This window comes from Streptopelia decaocto, assembly GCF_964273445.1.
Source record: "Streptopelia decaocto genome assembly, chromosome: 1".
NCBI classification, from domain to species: Eukaryota; Metazoa; Chordata; class Aves; order Columbiformes; family Columbidae; genus Streptopelia; species Streptopelia decaocto.
Genome location: NC_138663.1, coordinates 89,382,778 through 89,403,650, shown reverse-complemented (window position 1 = coordinate 89,403,650; position 20,873 = coordinate 89,382,778).

Sequence of the window (20,873 nt, the reverse complement as noted above, 5' to 3'; positions counted from 1 at the left end):
TAAAATAAATGTATAAGTTATCATCTACATGAAAATGTATTTTCCCTTTAAATCCATTTTATAAGAATAGTGCTAGTGCCATTAATCTTGATTTTTATGTGCGTAATTTAATAGTAAAGACAGTTTCATGTGAGTGTGATTTTTTATGACCTCATCATAACACTACACTGCTTTTATATTATTCACTAAGCTACGTCACATGATTATGTATTCTCTTCTTCACTTTAAATAGAAATATTTCGTGTGCATAAAGATCTCTATTTGGCATTTACCTCTTCTCCCAGGAAGGAATAGGAACATACCACACCACCTTAGCAGGAGGTTGGAGACTGAAGCATCTTGTACTCCATGCCAGCCAACCACCCAGCCTCCACCACCTTCTTTCATTAGCACCTGAACTGCACTTTGGATCAGAGAAAAAAGAGCACTGAAAACAGAAAGGCAAGTGGGTAAGTGGCTTGGAAAACTGAAAAGGCCAAAGGCATTGAAAAGAGCAGTAGACAACCAAACAGCTTCAGGAAGTATTGTGTCAGAGGGAAGAACAGTCCAGTGACCTGGAAACAGGTGAAAGACTACACTAAAGCTGTGTGATCAAGCAGAAGACCTACCGAATGCCATTTCACTTTACAGATTTTCCTTGCCTTATAGTTCTTAAATTAAAAAGTTTGGAGTAACAGAGGGAGGCAGAACCAAGATCCTGATATGAACAGAACATATGACTGCTGCAAATAGCAACCTACACTGTGTACCTCTTTATAAGCACAAGAAGCTTACTAACCCCTGTGAAAGTTAAGTCTTCTCTGCAGGCTTGGCAAGTGGGGAAACAACCAGAAATTGCATTAGTAACACTATAGGCCTTTCAGGTAAAGCAAAGAACAAACAGGTGTTTGCACTATTACTTTGCCAACTTTCATTCTTGATATCCAGTCAAATGGCCATCTCCAAGCCCAGTGAATGTACCTCTCCTTGGTCACACCTTTGCAAAGGGAGCAGAACTTAGATGGCCGATCTGAAACAGGTACCTCGACTGCCTTATTACCAATGGATATTCCCTCTGCCTCCCCAAAAGGCAGTTAATCCCAATCTCCCTGAAGCACTCCAGGGGCATGTTTTCAATAGCTCTCTGGACAACAAGCAAGGACAAAGCAGCTATATTTTAGTACGCTAATGTTCTGCAGACTAATACCATACTTTTCCAACTAAAATGGTTCTATAATTCTGTACTCTGGAGGTGAATTAAGGAAAAAAAAAAGTCCCAAACCAGTAAAACCTCAAGACACTTGCAGAACAGAAACTAAAATAAAAAACAAATAAATGAAAAGCCATTGAACTTGGTTCTGTCCTCAGCAGCTTCATGCTCTGCTCTCTGGCTTAGCTGACCACACCTAGTGATTTAGTTAAGTGTGTTCAACACAGTCTGCACCATTCATATAGAGCCTGGGAACATGGCATCTCTACACACATCAGCAAGCAGTCTGGAGCTGGTATATGATTGCTATATTCTCAGGTGTATGCTATGCTTTACAATGTCTTGAAAGGACACGTAAGCACACTGATGATTCATGGCTACAGCAAACATGCAGTTCTTAGATAAAAAACTAACACACTATTTGTACTTATCCTGGGAGTGGGAGCTTTCCAACCACCACTGGTATCAATTTGGACAGAAAATGAGCTATAAACACAACTGAAGTTGTTTGTGAAGAAGCTAATCTTTATGACAACATACTTTTATTTTTCTTTCAACTTAACTGAAACATCCTAATGCCTTGATAAAGGGATAGTGAATCTTTACAAATACATTCATTCCAAAGACTTAATTACACTGAGTAAATGGATAAAGCAGCAAATGAATTATACTGTTGGATAAATCAATATTGTTGAGTAAATGGCTTATAATGAATAAATTTTTGAAGTGGTCAAATGAATTACAGCGACTAACTACAGAGAGTGATTTGTTTCCATTTCTACCAGTATCAGTATTTTGCTTTCTATCATATACCAAACTCAAGGCTTGATTTAAAAAAAATGTTTCTAATACCTCTTGCATTTAACTTATATCACATATTCCATGAATGTTGTTATACAATCACATTGTTCTTTCAATCGGTTCTGTGTATTCACAAATGAACAGAAAAACTGTGGTATTTGAACAGATACCAGGCTCAGATAATAATTCAGATTTCATTTTTGCTGCTTATTACACAAGCTAAGAAATAGCTGAGAATACTGAACTGAAAAAGTTTATGAAAATAAGTGAAGACTACATTGAACTACACAGGCAGAGGCAGAGAAAAAGCACTGATGTGACTGTCATTTAAGTGCAATGCGTATGCTGAAAATGCAGGTGGTAGATACTCCATTTTTCCCATATAAATGCTATTACTAGACCATACTTGGTTTTTTTGCTTGCATTGATAGTCTTTAACAAAGTCATCTTAAAAAGGCTGATCAATAAATTAGTCCACAGGAAAGATGGTTTTATTTTGGGTTCTGCTTTTCTGCATGTCTTACTTAGGCTGAGTACTTCATCAGATTGGAATAAACTAAAAAGAAATTAAAAATTATGCCTGTAAATTGTGAGATCACAGGATAACAAGCTTTCAAAAACTCTTTAGCAAAAGGCGGTCTAATTCACTAAACCTCCGAAGCTCAGTACCAACTTCTCTCAGAAAATAAGGATTAAAAATATTCATAGGTATAAATGCAAAAGTGTGAATCTGCCTGGTTACAAAGTAGCTAATTTTAAAGCAGTTCACCTGCTGCTGTCAGTATATACATGCCTGCTATTATCATATTTTCTTTCTGGAACTGAGGGAGAAGGCACATTATATGGTACTGAGAACAGCCCCTATCCCTCCACCTTCCATCCTTCAGCCAGTGCTCACAGAGCAGTGCTACTGTCTGACCTACTATGTGTACACAGGTACAGGTGGTTTAAAAACAGTCTAACAGTCTAAAAAGAATGCCTAAAGGGCATAGCCCAACTTCCCTGTAAAAGTTTAGCTTTATGTACTTTCAAGAATACACATCAGCTTAGTGAAAGCATACAAAATAGCAAACAATGTGGTTAACAGAGAACAACCATTTTATGTTCACCTTTCCATATAATTAAAGGACATGAAGAAACTCAGTTAAGCAAAAATCAAGGAAGTTTTTAATCATGAGTATACATAACTGGCATTTAGGTACTATTGTATGCATATTCATAAACCAAGATCTCAAGGGCAATGCACAACAGCCTGCTAGATTTCAGTTGTTTGGGTTCAGCAGTTTACCACTTTGTGCAGTCTGGTTTTGATCTCCAGAGTAATTTCTCTCTAGAAGTAAATTAATTGTGTCTCTGGCAGTCTATGGTGTGAGTAGTTTCTGGACGAACTTTATTGATCTTTCCAGCATCTATACACTTTTACAAGCTCCATCAGAAAAACACAAGAAGTTGAGGCCCCACACTCCAGGACAGACATAATCGCATTTTTTGTTCTAATGAAATAAATCAGAGCAGGGACAGTTAGCTGAGCTGGTTGATTACCTAGCACAAACTGACATACCTCTATCAAAATCATGGAACTGGTGGTTCCTCAAAGGGCAAGCCTTTGGGTCTGTTTCTCAAGACAGAATATACTACCTTCTTCATTCCCTTCAAAACAAATACACTATCTATCCACACAGAGATAGATATTTGCATATCTATAAAGCTTCTTGGCTTCCAGATAGAAGTTGAGAGCTTTGGTGAATAAGGCAGTATATTCAGCTTGAAAATATTATAACAGAAAAGTAGTAAGTGTGCACAATTTTATTGTAGATTCCAAAGCTTCTGGAAGGAAAACTTGAACATATTTGAAATATTATATTTCAAAGAAACTAAACTATGGAAATAAAGGCTTGAGTAAGGAAAATACCATAATCAACTTCATGCAAAAGTAGCCCTAAAAGATGCAATTTTTTCCTAGGGAAAAGCAAAAGCATTATTGTGCAAAAGCATTACTGGAAAACCTGATTACTGTGACTCTTGTAACTGTACCACGCGCACTTTCAACCTGAACACAGGCCATTCGAACATGAGGTAAAAATTTCCAATGTTACCTGTTACCATACGTATGTCTGAGTTGAGAACTTCACAACTGGAGGCAGATATAAATGGCATTTTTAATTACCAAAAGGAGTCAGGAGCTTCATTTTGCATAATTTTCCTGGAGGCACTATCACATTAACCACACATAAAACACTGGCAGAGCAGCAGCCACTCTGAAAGAAGCAGACAAGTCTCGAGAGGAACCTGCCTCTTTTTGAACTACCAACACCACTTTTTGCAGCAATCTATATATTGATATTTTCATGAGGTTTTTACAATGCAGCCCGTATACCAGACGAATTACTGTAACTGCCACTGAGAGCAAAGGGGGATTCCCTAGCAACACTGGCACCATTGTTTTATGAATGTAGTCAAATCCTCCATCTTTTCTGGTGGAGATGTCAGTGACTGCAATTGACAAACTGACTTTCTGTTCAGTTGAGTAAGCTATCAAATACACACTGTTACTCTCCAAAAACATAGAAGAATTTTCCTTCACCCTCTTTATCTCTCCCAAAATTGTATTCCTCCAGGCATTACACACATTAAAACACTGTCTCACTTTGAAGTCTGTGATCTCCATTTGGAGTTGCTGACATTTTGGTGGTTACTACCAATAAAAACAAGGTACAAACTCCTTTCATTTTGGACAATGAGGAGGTGTTTGTCTACCATGTGCCAATCCTCATTTACAAAGCAGCTTGCAGTGAAAAGAATGGCTGAAAGTGATTAATAGCTACCTGTCAGCAGTATGCTCTGCCTACACCAGCTGTAATTCTGAGTTCCTAAATATACCATACAAACCCACATTTGAACCACTTAGCTATTATGCTAGCGCTGCATCAACCCCACAGATGGCAAAAAGGATTTCTAAGTTGACTGCCAACAGACTCCTGAAAGTGCACCAACAGCGGTGAAAAAATCCTAATAACTCTACATAGATTGACGTGAGAAATGCACCAGACAGACAACTTTCCAGACTTAGTCCACAAAACAGCGAGGGCAACAGCTGTGCCCTCTTCTCCATGCTGCCCTATCACTGTATTTCACTGCTGACCTGGAGAGACCACCACTAGAAGAAACATTTCAGTTATTCTGGCATCTCTGATGAGGCTGCTAGCAAGGGTGCCAATTAGTGCCAGGTTTCATCATATTTGTAAAGTGGAAATGTGTTTACTCAGAACTGGGCTGAGACTACCAAATTAATTTTACATTGAGCGCTTAGCCACCGGGTGGTAACAACTTGCTGCTACTAACGATTTGGCTGGATTTGAATCCTAGAGGTAAAAAGTGAAAGGCTGTCTGTCCCACTGCTGGTCCCTTGACATACTCTGACCTCTGCTAAAATTTTATAATGAGGAAGAAAAGCTGTACAGCTTTTAGGCACACCAGGACATGAGGATGATACCTGCTTTTACGTTACTTATCCTTTCAAACTAACTTAGGACTGTGTGCAATATCACATTTAAGACAACTGCTGTAAATGCTTTACCATCTAAGAGCTGAAGTAAAATCACTTGTTTGTGAAGACCACAAAACAGTCTTCTGGCAGTCACTAATGATTTTTAATGCTGTAAGTCACAGCATGCATGATGCATTTTGTGCAGTTTCAGTATTAGGAAAATCTGCTGGACTAATGCTTCTTACCCGAGGCCATGAGAGGTCCATTAGGTTTTATTACACAATGCAAATATTTCTAAATGTCTCATATCACAAATGTGCAAATAGAACAGAGACATACTTAGAAGACTATTTATTCATCTTACAGTTGAGAGTTCTGCCCAAAATTTGTTTAAGGGAACAACTACCACTACAACCATTCTTATGTCTGGGTATGGGTAATCTGAAAAAAAATAAAACCTTATAAAATCTATGGATTATAACCAAGCCAAATTCCTCATTAACCATTGCAGTTGAAAGACTCTCCTTTACCACAAGAAAATAATCTAACTTCTCATAAATAACTCCAGCAATGCCATATCTTGTAACCCTCTGAAATATCAGGCCACCAGAAATATGTATTAGGGACTACAAAATTGCATGATACTATATTTAACAAGGCATCCTTTCTGGTCAGGTTCTTCTCCACAGTTAGCCTTTTTGTGTGCTATTCAAGTTCTTTTTCTGAAAAGTATGTTCAAATTGCTCTTAAGATGACTGGGAACCAAGTTAAAGTACTTCAGCTCACATCAGATCACATTAGAAAAGGGATTAGTATAATAATTTGTTCATCTGAAGTGTAATGAACTGCATTTTGGCATCTGAAAGTTGCAGACCTGCTCTTTCTTAAAATACGCATTGCGAAGCTACACATGCAGATGCCATCCTCCAATTCTCATAAGGCTAAATAATAATAATAATAATAATAATAATCATAATAATAATAATAATAATAATAATAATAATAATAATAATAATAATGGTCCTGTGCTTTATTTCAGCTAACTACACAGAGACATTGCAAACATGCTTAAACCTTAGCTCAGTTGCTTGGGCTAGGGCCAGGCCAGATAAAGATAGTAGTATTTCTATGTTTTGTTTTTTTTCCTTGTGGTAGAATATTTAACACGTAAAACTAAAACTATGATATCCACAATGTCCTCTATCCTCTAAAATTCATTTCAGAATCAGTTTGACTTATGAGAGAAGTTCAGGTTTTCTAGTCTCTCCCTTCAACCTTCTGAGTTAATCCCTACAGAAGGGTTTTCTAGAGTCTTATTAATGTCCAGAGGCCGAGTCAAACTCACAAGTGGGACACTCATGACAGCTTTAACTTTATGCAGATCTTCTGGTGTCAAGCAAGTCTCTGTATCTCTTCCATCAGCTGTCTGTGATCTTCCATCACAGCACCTGCAGTCTAACACTGAGACCTCTGCATCTCTACCAGCCTGGGTTAAAGTTGCTTTCACTACTGGGCTGATGCAAACACAAGGGACACAAAACATAATACAAATGAGCAATTACCTCAAAAACCACCTCAAGAATCAGACTGTCCTAAGAGTGTCATTTTCTTTTCCTTTCTTAAAATGCTAGCTGAATTGTGGTGGGTTTTTTTTTTTGTTTTTTGTTTTGCTTGGTGGTTTTTGTGTGGTGTTTTTTTTTTTATTCTTGCTTGGTTGGTTTTGTTTGTTTGTGGTTTTTTTGTTGTACAAAGTACAAACATTACAAACATACAACAATCTGAAGTGTTTACATACACCTTTCAACCACAGAGGGAATCAAGTGAAGAAGGACTTATGTGTAACTTGTGTGTATGAATGCCTCTGACTCTTATTGCCTTCTTATTCCTTATCACATCTGATAAAAGCTTATCTAAGAGCAAATTATACCTACTGAACTATGCCTAATTGTTGGTATTTGGTGCACAAGGCAATTCAAAACAATTATATCTCCTAAAGCTGCTGCTTCTTAAATTGTATGGAGGATGAAGTTTTCTGTCCTACCATCAGGACTCTGACCTTCTCTGTTCTGCTATATTTGTAAGTGCTATAATCCTTTTTACTTTCTCATTTTTTGCAGTGCTGTAGCCAGATGTGAACACAGTCTTCCAAATGGTCTATGGCTGGCACAGTCTGTAATCTCAGCATGACACCCTTCAATTTGTACTCACCAGCTTCTGCTTTCCTTTCACATCCAGGCATTGTGCTCAGTTTCCATGTATTACATTTGTGAGTTTTGAAAACACTTTTGAAACATTCTCAACAGTAACTCCACACTCATCTAAAACAAACCAAAACTTTAAAGCCATATTGGAATTACGTTCCTTTACCTTCCACAGTATTAATTTTAAAGTGAGCTTTCATGTTAACTGTGCCCTTAAGCGTAAAATTTCCAGCAGAACACAAGAGTCAAGTCAGACTCCCAAAGAGTCTGAAACTTGTGCAGGATTTGCTACTCGAACTAGATCCCTACAAGCCAATGGGGCCTGATGGAATTCATCCAAGGGTGCTTAAAGAGCTGGCTAACGTCATAGCAAGACCTCTCTCTGTGAGTTTTCAATGCTCCTGGGAATCTGGAGAGTTCCCAGTGGACTGGAAGGTGGTAAATGTTCCACCTACAAGAAGGGCAACAGGGATGACCCTGGCAACTACAGGCCTGTCAGCCTCACTTTTATGCCTGCCAAAATCATGAAGAAGATTGTATTGGGAGTTATTGAAAAACATCTGAATGACAATGCAGTCATTGATCCCAGCCAGCACAGGTACATGAGGGGAAAGTCTTGCTTGACCAACTTAATTTTTTTCTACAACAAGGTTACCCACCTAGTTGACCGAGGGAAGACACATGATGCAATCTTTTTTTATTTCAGTAGAGCCTTTGATACTGTCTCTCACAGTGTCCTCCTGGACAAGATGTCCAGCATACAGCTGGGTAAACACAGAGTGCAGCAGGTAAGCAACTGGCTGATGGGCCGAGCTCAAAGGGTTCTGGTAAATGGGGTTATGTCGGGCTGACGACCAATCACTAGCAGGGTTTCGCAGGGATCCATCTTAGGACCAGTGCTCTTCAGTGTCTTTATAAAATAACTTAGACTCAGGACTTGAGGGAGTGCTTAGCAAGTTTGCTGATGACACAAAATTGAAGGGAGCTGTCAACACTCTTGAGGGCACAGTGGTCCGGCAGAGAGATCTGGAAAAAATGGAGAGCTGGGCAATCACCAGCCACATGAAGTTCAACGAGATTTTGCACCTGGGACACGGCAACCCTGCCTGTACATACAGACTGGGGGACGAGATGCTGGAGAGCAGCTCTTCAGAGAGGGATCCAGGGGTTCTGGTTGACAGCAAGTTGAACATGAGCCAACAGTGAGCCTTGGCAGGCAAGAGGGCCACCCATGTCTTGGGTGCATCAAGCACAGCATTGCCAGCCAGGCAAGGGAGGTGATTGTCCTGCTCTGCTCTGCACTGGTGCGGCCTCACCTGGAGCACTGTGTGCAGTTCTGGGCAACACAGGATAAAAAGGTTGTAGAGCTACTGGAGAGTGTCCCGAGGAGGGCTACAAAATTGGTGAATGGTTTGCAGAGGAAGCTGCATGAGGAGCAGCTGAAGTCACTTGGTTTGTTCAGCCTGGAGAAGAGGAGACTGAGGGGAGACCTCACAAGGGGAGGAAGAGCAGGCACTGAACTCTTCTCTCTGGTGACCAGTGACAGAACTCAAGGGAATGGCAGGAAGATGTGCCAGGGGAGGTTCAGGTTGGACATTAGGAGAAGGTTCTTCCCCCAGAGGGTGGTGGAGCACTGGAACAGGCTCCCCAGGGAGGTGTCACAGCCCCAAGCCTGACAGTGTTCAAGAGGAGACTGGACAACACCCTCAGACACATGGTGTGAACTGTGGGGTTGTCATATGCAGGGACAGGAGTTGGACTTGATGATCCCTGTGGGTCCCTTCCAACTCAGGACATTCTATGATTCTAAGTCATTCAGATTCCAAAATCTACCTTAGACTTCGCAAAGTTTATAAAACAGGAAACATACTTCCTGACTAAATACTATTTCCTTATCTCTTCTGTTTTGTACTATTTTTAAGAAAGTTGTAAAGTAAAATGGTATTTACGCCCTCTCATAAAAAGATTGGTATGATCCAGATGTGCTATCACAAGACCATGGCCCAGCCAGTTTGGAACAAAGCCCTCATCTCCAGAAGAGTTCTGGCTGTTACTGTCAGGAGAGGCTGACACGAACTATTTATCACAACAGCTCACTGGGCTCCCCGGGGGCTGCAGCGAGGCTCTGTCTCATGCCAACGCACATTCGCTCCCGAATTTGTTCCATAAACTAAAATACCTAAACGATAATGCTGGTGAATCCAGTGAAGCAAGAAGCCATTGCATGTCTGGTTTTCACCTTCTACAGAAACAAAAACAGAGGGTTTCAGATAGGTTCCCATGCTACAACTATTTTTTCTAGTTTAATCACAGATGCTTTTACTATTCTTTTTGTTCTCAAAACATTCCAGATGAAGCAACTTAGTAAAAAGTAGATTTTTACCTGTCCTCTCATCTTTTCCACAGTTTTACCCTCCTTCAAAGTCTGCCACATTCCACAAAGATTCAAGCCCCTTCTCATCTGTTTTCAGCACTGAAGCATTGTTCCTGTATCACTGCTAATATTCCTTCTTACTTTGCTTATGATACTTTCCAAGTAAGGTTCCTAAATGCAACAAAGCTTACGTCTGTTCTACTAAACCACCTCTTTTAGTATTTGCTCCTGCTAGAAATTCCATGGGCCTTTCCCTTTGTGGTTCTGTATATTCATACAAGTAACTGCGCACTGGAACAAGACAGAATATTTCCATGTATTATTCTGTTCCATTTCTTATTAATCACTCCCAAAGCAAATATTTAAGCTATGCATTAACATTAGGAAAGTTACAGCACTGAAAAGCTTTTTAACTATACACCTTCACTAGAGGTTAAAATTAAACCTATTTCCTTTGCTTTTTAATATGCTTTACAAGGTTTTATCTACAACCAAGAGAAGAAGAGATTTTTTAATTTTTTTTTCCAATGACAGTAGCAATTCTTACACCCTTGGCTACAGAAGCTGGAGCCCAAAGAGAAAACATTGCATTATGCTATTAAATCACAAGAAGCCACAGCACTGTTACTACAACAGCCTGAGCCTGAAAAGCCTGATTTATTCCTAACAGAAGCCCTCCTCTTCCTATTACTGGAAGCCTGTAGCAAAAAGGCAACTCCTAAATCAAGCCGAGCAAGAGGATCTAAAGCTGCACTTAGGTTTCTTTGTTTCTGTCAGAGACTGGAACTAATTCTCAGGTAAAATAGTTTGTCTTCTTTAACTTTGACTGACTTTATGTAATTAAAGTCAACGGTGAATAGGTTCCACAGCAGAGTTAACAGGAAAACAAGCTGGATAAAGTTCTCAGGTCCTTCTGTTGGCAAGCAGCCAAAGTATATGGTTTACATATTCTAGAGGCTGGTGTACTTAAAAGGCACTGGCTTCCTTTTAGGTTAAATATTTGTCTCTTACCTTAGGAGACTAGGGGGATTTATGTAGCCCAGAAAATGTAAAATGTGTGTAAGGGTTCTCATATTTTTACCTAGACACAGTAAATAACACAGTCCCTCAGGCCTCTAGAGGTTTTGACACAAAACACATGAAGCTGTTTTCTCAACCTCTCAATGTTTCTGCAGTGCAGTGTTTCAAAAATCCACTTATGCCAATATCCTTCTCTCACTGTTTTTGAAGTCCTTTAAACCTACATTGATGTCCAAGTAGTAACTAGTATAATTAACACTTAGATCATGCAGGCAGCTCCTGAACTAGCAGCTTGCAGATAAGGTTTGCTAAAGCCGAGCTCCTGAATGTCATGATCCTGCTGTTACCTTTGCAGTACAGCAGTGTAAAATACAGAATGAGAAACATGCTCTAAATACCATTATTTCATGACACAATTTCCAAGGAATCCTTTCAGCTGAGAGACAAAATCTACAATCTAAAGCTTACTAGACAGCATCAAGAGTGGTTCCTCCAACAACATGGTCCCCCTTAATGCCCTCCAGTCATTTCATATAACTGGAGCTGCCTGACAAAACCTAAACCTAAACACGTTAAGACTCTCCTTCATCCCCATGGTATGTATTACACGTATCAGCATGCTTCTGCTGTCAAGTAACTTCAAGATACAGTATTATTCCAAAATTTTAGTGTCTTAATCATTTATAAACCATTAAATAGAGGAGTCAAAAAGCATCCATGGAAATCAGTTGTTCCAGAATAATACCTTTTCCCACTTCAAGAACCTCCTGATTGTTGGGCTTTTTCTAGTTAGCAGTTTTTTGTTTTGTTGTTGTGTTTTGTTTGTTTTGGTGGGGTTTTTTTTGTTTTGGGTTTGTTTGTTTGTTTGTTTGTTTGTTGGTTTTGTCTGTTTTCGTTTGTGGTGGGGGGGGTGCTGTTTGATAGGATTTTTTCATGGTTTGTTGTGTTTTGGTTTGGTTTGGGTGTTTGGTTTGGTTTGGGTTTTTTTGTGTGCCTTTTCTCCCACTGAGAAGAAGAATCCCTCACTTTGTATTGGGAGGCATCTGTACTTACTGGATGGAAAATACTAAACATTTCAATAGTATTTTTCTTTACAAACTCTCACATTTTTTTCAATTTCAGTGTTTAGAGAAAAAAAGTGTTTTAACATGAGAAAGACGGCAGTTGTTTGCTGAACTAGACAGAACGTACATTTTTGTTCATCCTGAAAATCAGAAACTGTGCATCTAGACTATTGAGAACTTATGTCACAGTTTAAAATGAGTAATGGGCTCTCCTCTCAGAAGACAGGACAAAATACTGACCAATTGAACTGGAGAATAACACTTAGATCTGAGAGTAGTACTGAGGAACAATACACCTTCGGTGTTACAGGAGACGAAATACACAACCAACTGAGCACACTGAGCTGTCTCTTTAACTCCTGCTTAATCATGAATCTATACTGTATTCTGAAACAGGGTCTGCTCCATGCCACAGAGTTTCGAAACATATGCATACGCACTCCCAACAGCTCCACAGCACTAACTCCTTCCTAGCTCAAGAAAGATGGAAACCAAATACAGCATTAGATCAGAGTCTGCAAGTGTCAATATGATAAGGGAAGAGCAGGAGATTAGGGCTAAAAGGGTATGGATTTTTTTTAACTGTGAGCTAACAATTTGCCACAGTGCTAATTTTGTGATTCACAGGGTACATAAAAAATTCACGAAGGCCTCTTTTGTGCATATGGGTTGAGGCTCAGCAGGCATATAGTACAAACCACAGGTTGTTTGTGGAATTTGAATAAATTTCCAATAGGAGGTTAGTGTTAAACTTTTCAGAACTGGCTTTTTCTTGCGTTTTAAGTTGTATTCCTCTTCAAATGCTGGGGAGTTGCAGAAGCAGCACTCAAGTTTCAATGATTTGTGCAGGCAATACCAACAGCAAGGCAGTAACAGCCATTTCTACATTACATAAAATAGGAAAAAAAAAAAAAGGTAAGAAAAAGTAAAAAATAAATAGTCCCCAAATGCTGGACAAACTTTACATTCCATTGATTTTTTTTTAAATATACTAAACAGTAAATTGCCCATGGAAAGTCAAGGGATGTTCCTCAAGTGCCTTCAATGGAACTGAAGTGATGAGCAGAATTATGAAGAGGTTGGTTGCAAATGCTTGAACCAAAGCCAAACTCTCTTCCCCAGCTTGTAAAGCCTATTGCAGAAAGTTCCCCCTGTATTTAGCATTCCCATTCATTGCTAAGAGCAAGACATAACTACCAATAATTAAATTCAAGTTAAATCCCAGACTCCCATTGTCACAGTCCAAAAACCTCAGGCTGAAGTAATTAACAACTTACATTAGACATCCTTACTACTGAATTAAATAAGAAGTAAAACTTTTTTCAAAAGCAGTAGCTTCTTTTCAAAGAAAAAAGGATACTGAAAATCAAGTGACATTAAGAGTCGTGGATGCATGAAGAATGAGACTGAGGGAAGTAGAACAACATGCATACTATCAGTAGTGCCATACTGAGCACTACTAACCTCAAACCTTATTCATCACCTACAGAATAAATCTCCTGGCAGCTTGGGGTGCCCCAAAACATCAGCAGTTGGGAAGGATAGGATGACCAGGCAGCCCCATTTATTTCTACAGAATTCACCTGAGGCACTTCAATGTTCATCAGGAGACTGACAGAGCCCATCACAGTGCAGTAGAAACCTGCTTCTGCACTTCTGTGCAGCTCACACACACCACAAAAACCTGCAACTAAACCTCAGTCTGTGATAAGAGAAACAAGACCAAGGCCTAGGAGGATTCCTCTCATCTCTTGTTATAGCTGTGGGATATGCCCCAGAAGCACAGACAGCATGAGATTCACACGCTTAAAAGTTACAGAAAGAATCGCTCAATACTTTTCTTTAACAGATAAACTGCCAGGAATTAAAAAAGGCTTCCTCAGGGTGAGGCAGCAAAGAGATTTCCCAATATTCTTCTGTATATATCAGGCTATGCTTCCTTTATTTTTAGTAATAGTTAAATTCAATTTTTCTTTTTCTAGTTTATATTTACATTTTACATTATTTGATTACTACAGAACTTCTTTGTCATGCAGCTGAAATACTACAGTCCACAGAGCTTTCAAAAAAGTATTATATTAATGTTCAACTTCATTTCTTGTTTTTCTAGTACTAAAGCAATACATAAATCTTAAATTATGGCTAAAAGGTGACGTTTTGTACAGCTTATGAAAATGCAGTTAAATACTTTCACTCATAATGACCAGAGTAAACATCAAAGCAATGACAAATGAAGATGTGCAGAATGAATTCAGAACATTCCTATCTATTCTTAATACCACTAGAGTAAATTCCTTTGTCCCTAGTGTCTATTTCAAGACATATTGTTTATCAATACAGAAAAGGTACAACTGAAACAGACTATTTAGTAAACTTAATTAAAAAAAAAAAAATAACAGCTATCATAGACACAAAGCAGTTATTTTTTCCTTGTAAGAAAATGTATGACAAATAGCCCAAATTATAACAATTTTTCACATGGATTTATTTTAGACGCAAGCACCTGGTGCACTGAATCACCTACTAGTCTTCCATCACACCAAGGCATCAGCCTGGCCCTGTGCAGCTTGATCTTATTATTAACTGCTCCAAGACCTGAAATGAAGACATGGCTCCAAGACAGGTAATTTAAGAGGAATGGTATTCTGTTAATGAATACACTGAAAAGTACAGAGGAGTCCCTGCACTCAAGTGTTTTCGGGGGAGCAGGGCAGTTGGACTTGCTTGGTTTTATTTGGCTGTTTTTTTTAAGCAAAACCTATAAATCCACAAAGAAATCTCTCTCTTGGCACAGGAGACTGTATCTTCTGGGAGACTAAGAAGAGATCTGTGGGCTGGTTTGATGCGTACATTCCCCACACAAAGAAGTATCTTTTCCCTAAGAACATCATGCAAATGACTTTTGATCAGCACAGGTCTGTGTTGAACAGGGTTCTAATGCAAAATTATTACATATTCTGCAAAAAAAAAACTCAGGCTCTGCTTTTACACTGAACTGCTGGTGACTTAACTTGCAATGTTTGTCTCCTCCAAGGGGATTCATCATTGTGAACATGAATGTAAGGAAGCATTTCTGGCAGCAGCAATGAGATGGCAGACCTATAAAGGTAATAAAAGATGCAGCTTTATTCTCAGACAGCCAGTTTAACCCCCATTGTCCATTTACTACTTCCAAGAGCACTGGGAGACAGTATTTGTTTGTGAGGAGGAGAGGAGGAATTAATCACTGGTCAAAGACTGACTGAACCTCCCCGATCTGCATGAAGACAGTAAAAGGATTTCAGGATCAGAGCAGGATTTTAAGGAGGTTCTACACTTCACAGTCCCAGAGGATGGATGAAAGGAATGAGGAGAAGCCACATCCCCTTATTTTAAAAAACTTACCTGAACTTGCAATCTTGTGACTTTCCAGTGCCTTTATGAAAAAGGCAGCTAAACTCCATGAAAGTCACTATCTTTTTTTCCTTTGGGGCAAGGACAGGGCAGAGTGGGGAGGAGGATCACATCACATTTCTCAATTTTGCCCAATTTTCTCCCCCATGTTGCTGGGAGGGAGTGAGTGACTGGGTGGGAGCTTCTCTGCTGGCTGGGGTCAGCCAAGCACAATCAACTACTAGGGAAAACATCCTTTAAATGTGAAGGGAGAAATAAGGAGGCCAACATGGCACCAATAGTGCTGAATTTAGAGTCCAACTTTAATAAAATGCATTACTCAAATTAATGAGATTTAGGACAGTTGTTTAAATCCAAGAACAGAAATTCAATAACAGATGTTAACTGAGCTCTACTGTTCAAATGAATTTGTGTGAAAGAGATGAGGTATACAAAAGTAAAAATGGGAACAGTATTTTGCAGCACAGAAATAACCCGCAACATTTTCTATACAGGTATATTAAAACAAGAGAAATTTTGCACATGCAGGGACATGAGTGCAAAAATACATGTTTATAATACACACCCATGATTGTAATGAAGACAAACATGCAAGAAAATGTCTTCCTATAAAAGGTCACAAACTTAACAAGTTTCTCAAAGGGACTAGATATTTACGGGGATGGCAAAAATAGCAGGAGTTACTGTACTTGGTATATATACTTTTTGGGAGATTACATCGAAGGGTTACAGTAGTTTCACATTGCCTAATCACCTAAGTACTGCTCTTGTAGAATATAGTCTAGCAAGGTTGGAAGTAGGTGGCAAAAGCCATCTATACTGCATTGATGACACTACTATTAAAGGCTGAAAAAATTCATTCAAAGCCCGTTCAAGGTCTACCTTTTATCTGCAGTATGCTTATCTTACACCAAACTCTGTTAGTCAGGCCTCGTATTTATTATCAAGTCTTCTGATCCCATACACATCAAACAAAACCCTAGAAATGAAGGTGGTCTTAATTGTCACCGTATCTCACCCCAATCAAAAACATGAGGTCAAGTGCTACTAAAGCAAAAACAACTGTCCAACCACATCTTTCACTTGTGTGACTTCCTTGTTTTCAGTAGGATTTTCATTCAAATCATTAAGACTACTTTAATATTAAAAAAAACTAAATATGTGGGTGTCCTGGTTCTGTTAAAAAACAAGTTTCTATTTTAGTGAATTTGCCTGTCAGCTAAAGCCCTCATATTAGCTGCCCTTTCCTGGAGAACCAGATACATGTTTTGCTAAACATAGCAATGGAATGCAAACTTATTGATAAGCATGGATGGACATCTCGCGAGAGGGGCAACGAGAAACAGGTGACCAAGAGACTGACCAACTGTGTATAACATTCCGTTCACGTGAATACTTCATATAAAAGTGGGAGATCACGAGGATCTCGTCCCTTTTTTCCCTTCTTCTTTGCCCTTCTTCGTCCCTTCTGCTTATGGCTGACATTAGGAGAGGACCTTGCTAGTCGTCCCTGCAAACTGAGGCCTAGTGACAGACTGAATTCAGCTCCGGTTGGCTGCAGAGTCCAATCCAGGACTTTAGGTGCCGGCTCTGCAGTTGCTGAGACTTTCAAGATTGCTTTTGTATATTTTGTATTATTTTCTCTATTCTTATTAGTAGCATTAGTAAAACGTTTTTAATTTTTCCAGCTCTCTTTTCTCTGTCCTTCTTTCACTCCTGACCGCCTGTCCTTAGTGGGAAGGGGGGAGAGGGAGGGGCAAAAAGGGGGAAGTGGGTGGAAGAGAGGAGGTTAACAATACATCTGCCAGGGTTTTATTGTCACCCCGCAATCTAAACCCTCGACAGTGGGGGTGCTGGGACATATTATTTCTTAAGTACTGATGAACACAACTTCTTCACATCTTCATTTTGAGAAAGTGTATGTGTGTTGGAGGTGGGGGAGGAGGGTAAACATGAAAACCCCACTGTTTCTTAACATTGACTTTGCCTCCTGTTGTACTCACGCAATAAACAGTGTATCACACTATTTAGGAAAAAATCAAAGCTGACACTGTAAGGGGAAAAGTCAGCTTTTCTGCACCACCGATCCACTCAACAGCCCTGCAGGTAGGACACCACCTTTCTTTCTACCTTGCTACAGTTTTTACCTAGAAAAGAGGAGCTTCTTGTTCTACATCTTCACATATTTTAACGAAACAGAACAAACACAAAAAAGCCACCAAACAATCCCAGTGGAGGAACCGTTACCTAAAAACAGCAATGCAAAACACAAAGATGCACTGGAGAGACAAAGGTGAGAAGATGGTCCAAAAGACAAACTGATCGTGGAACCTTCGGTTTCATCAAAAAAATAAGTTAAAAGCTACTGGGTAAAAGGGAAGGACTAAGAAAAACAAAAAGAAGATCACTGAATGCATTTGGTAGGAGGAATAAGTGTTTTGCAAATCAGTAGAATTTCACACAGTTCCAATAAGGTCAATGTCGGCATTCAGAAAACTGCAAAGTGAAGCAGCTCATGACACAGACATATCAACCAAACTTCAGAGAGGAAGAAGGATTACTCAACTCTCACACATTTCTTCCCAGAGGAAGCAGAGAACAGAGCAGTGCCTTTACAAATTCTGCCACCAGGACTACGCATAGAGTTACTCGGTCTCTTTCAATACTCAATCAACTCCTGCCCCTGTAATTACTCATGTTAAAATGAACAATAGTATGGCTTGAAAGACACAGAAGTAAAAAGTCCCAACATATAATTTCATATGATAACATGGAAGAGCAACTGCAGAATGTCAGTTACCCAAAGAAATAAACTGAAAAACTGAGTTGTAGTATAGGCAATCACTCTCTTCCTTTTTCTTCCTTAAGTCAAGTTATTCGTTCTGCCAACTGCATGGGGTTTTTTAATCAATAACTTAATTGAAACTTCTATAATAATATTACCATACTTGTTGCAAATTTTGCGAGGCCACAACTATATCCAGGGCTGTGTTTACAGTTATCACTGCTATCATTTCAGTTTATGCAGCCTATAGCATTAATAATGCAGATTAACTTAACCAAGACCCATAATTCCTTCATAAACTGCAATAAAGCAGCTGGTGTGTTTACAGTTTGTCTGGAGCATTAATATAGTAAAAATGTCAGGAGCAGAGTTTTCTTCCAATTAGACAGAAGAAAGCCTTCTATTTTTAATTACTCTTTTATATCTCTGTTTGATAAAAAAAAGAGCTGGAAATCATTTCTGGAAACAGAATCAGCCTAACAAGAAGGAAAAAAAAAAAAAAAAACAAACCAAACAAACCCACACCTCACCCCTAACAGCCATTGCCTTCATTCAGTTTCATCATATCCAGTTTCAAACTGGATTCTCCACTGTTTTTCACTTTTACTTTGAACAGCAAAATAGACCACTGATGAAAGAGGACTTATCCAATTATTATGAGCAAAGTAGCTTTAACTTCCTTTAGATATCCACTAACAAGATAAAAAATGACACTTCCCGGACACATCACCAGTACAATAGGGCCTTTATTGATTTTCATATCATGTTCTTCAGTCTGAGATGACTCTCTTGAGGACTCTGCTTCCCAGCAGGAAAAAAAATTGCCTTTTCTATGTTTGAATTCAGATCTATTAATGCATCCCTTGCTGGAGACAATGTCATTTTAGTTCTTTCCCTCTGTAGTTGATGTGTCTACACCTTGCTGGCTCAGTGTCCTAATGGATCCCAGGTTCAGAGGTCAAGGTATGAAAAGAAAAAACGAAATTGCTCAGCTTGGGAATCAATAGGAAAAAGACTCCTAAAAATCTTTCTAAGGGTAAAATGTGCAACCAATGAGGTGTGATAAGTGTGTTCAACCTGATGCCAAAGCTATAAATAGAGTATCAAATCCAAAAGAATTTACACACCAAAAATGCTGACAAAAAAAAAGAGTCAATATTATTGTTCAGCTTGCATTACTGCCATCAGGAAATTCACAGCTGAAGGAACAGGTATTACTCTTTTCATTTGTCATTATGAAGGTTTCTGAGGTGCAACACTGACATCATTTCTTTGCTATACAATTTCAAAGGCTAAAAGACAATCTCAATTCTCAAATTACTTCTGAGAAGTAAGTTTTACAGATCAGGGTAAGTTAACTTTGGTCATATATCTGCATTTACCCACGATTACAAATTCAAAGTGGGAAAAAGAAACAGTGTCATGAACTCTTGGAATTGGCAGAAAGAAGCCAGTGACATTCCCACAGCCTTTACTTGAATTTGAAAACTACAGCAGAGTACCTATGTATGTGCAGTCTCTGGCTTGTAGAAAAGTATTAATTTGAAGAAACAATTAGATTTTGCAACGTAGAAACAGCTATATAAGAATAAACAGCTATATAAGAATATGACACTTGATGTTTTGTACTGCTTAGTTTAATACAGCATTTAACAGCCAACATTTACAGCAGTTAGATCACCAGGAGATGAAAAAGGGAAAGTTCAAGGCCCAAAATAATTCTATGTCTCAATTTTTACCAGTCTATCTTTCTAAAGACATAAAATACAACTGCGTGACAGATTTGAGAGGAGCTAACTCCAGTTACAAAATGAGGAAGTCACTTGATATCTGAAGAAATACATTTTAATAACACTCTAAACATACCAAAAACAAAGCTCTCAGACCTGATCCCTACTAGAATGACCCTTACATAAATTCACTCCTCTGTACAAAGCTACATGAGAACAGCAACATCTGACCTAATAGGTGTAACTGTCCTCCATTCCCCATGAAGAGCAGCTGTGCTCTGTTTTACATGCATGGTGTGCACACTCTCTAGGTTAGACCGTCTTGGCTGATCTTGTTTTCCAATTCTGCTGGCACATTACAGCCCCAGGGCACCTAAGTGTTCCTCCTTGTCAACAAGGAGAAGGAAAGATCTGCTGCACCATCCATAATCATCTAATACAGCAGAGTATCAGAGGCTTCATTTTAGTGGGTTAAAGGGAAGATCACATCCACATGGACACACAAGAATATTTTATATGTATTCACAGTAATGACTGACAGTGTAGCAGATCATTACAAAGGGAAGCCATAGTAAACCAAGATAATGTGAAATGTAACAGTGTAACTGTCTAGATACAAACAAAATACCAGACACAACTAGACACAAATATAAACCATAATTTACGTTTCAAACTGCCTCACGCATATGCCATGCACCCAGTCACACTGTAACCCAACACTGACAACCTAGAAGAGTCAATCAAAGTGTAAAAAAAAAAAAAAAAAACAAAGAAACAAACAAAGCACCACACTCCAACAAGAGAAAAGATTTACCACCAAAATTATGGG